Genomic DNA, 1,409 nt, shown 5'->3' with positions numbered 1-1,409 from the left:
TTAGATTTTTCACGTTTTTGTTGAGTTTCTCTCTAATTCTGTCATTCATTGTAAATGGTGTACTAAATTCTCCTACTATTAATGTGGAGTTGTCTATTTCTCTTTTCAATACTGTAAATGTTTGATTTATGTATTTTGGGACTCCTTCACTGAATATTTACATATTTATCATGCTTATGTCCTCCTGCTGAATTGACATTTTCATCATTATATAATGACTCTTCTTGTCGTTTTCACTGGTTTTTGCCTTGAATTTTATTTTATCAGAAATTAATATTGAAATTACTCTTCTTCTTGGTTGCCATTTGCTTGATATATTTTTTCCACCCTTTGTTTTATAGTTTATTTTTTATCTTTGTGTGTCAGGTGAATCTCTTGTAGGCAACATATTGAAAGGTCATTTTCTTATCCATTCTGTTGCTCTCTGTCTCTTGATGGTGCGTTTAAACCATTTATAATCATGTAATTATTGATAGATATTAACTTACTGTTGTGCTTTTTACTTTGGTGATGCTGATTTCTTTGTTCAGTGTATTTTTCTGTATTAAGTTCATTTTGTTATCAGATTTTCTTTTCATTTTCTTCATTGCTGTTGATTTGGTATTTACTGAGTCCTTGTGATTTTCTTCTTTCTTATTTTGATTATGCTTACTAATTTTCTTTGTTATTACCCTATGATTTATTTTTATCTTCTTGAGTTTAAAACTGTCTCTTTTATCTTGATATCATCTTCATATCCTCTTCATTTGGAAGTTTGGTAATTATACCATTTATCCCCCCTTTTTGCTTTATAGTTATCATTGTATACAGATTGACCTTTCTGGTTCTCTATTTTCTGTCTTGTAAGTTTATTTTATTTTTGATCATTCTTTTTCTCTGTTGATTTCCAAGTGATGGTGTCATGTGCCTTAATTTAGATTGTTTTCTCATGTTGTTAGTTCTCTGTTCAAAGGACTCTTTTAGCATTTGTGTTAGGCTCAGTTCTCCAGAGAAGCAAAACCAGTAAGCTTATATATACATATAGAGGAAGAGAAATTTATCTTAGGAAAATGGCTCAAACACTTATAGAACCTGGCAAGTCCCAAGTTCTTGGAACAAATGTCAAGCTGGAGGATTTTCCCAACTCATGCAGCTTCAGGGGCTGACAAGCTCAAGGTTGGCAGGTAGGATACCAGCTGTTGACTCCAATCAATGACAAATCCAAGATCTCCAGAACGAATGGTGGATTGTTCACTCACGGACAGTTGTAGGCAGCACAACAGGATCCTGATCCACAGAAAAGTGTCTCTTTCCCCAGGATGTCCACAAATATATTGGATGCAGGCCACACCCCTAGGGAAACTCCCTTTCAATGCATTGGCTGCTCAAAACATATACGTCTGATTCCATCATGGGTATAACCCACATCA

The sequence above is a fragment of the Orycteropus afer genome, unplaced genomic scaffold, assembly GCF_000298275.1.
Source record: "Orycteropus afer afer isolate SDZICR_OR568_19922 unplaced genomic scaffold, OryAfe1.0 scaffold00202, whole genome shotgun sequence".
Classification (NCBI taxonomy): domain Eukaryota; kingdom Metazoa; phylum Chordata; class Mammalia; order Tubulidentata; family Orycteropodidae; genus Orycteropus; species Orycteropus afer.
This window is presented reverse-complemented; position numbering follows the sequence as displayed.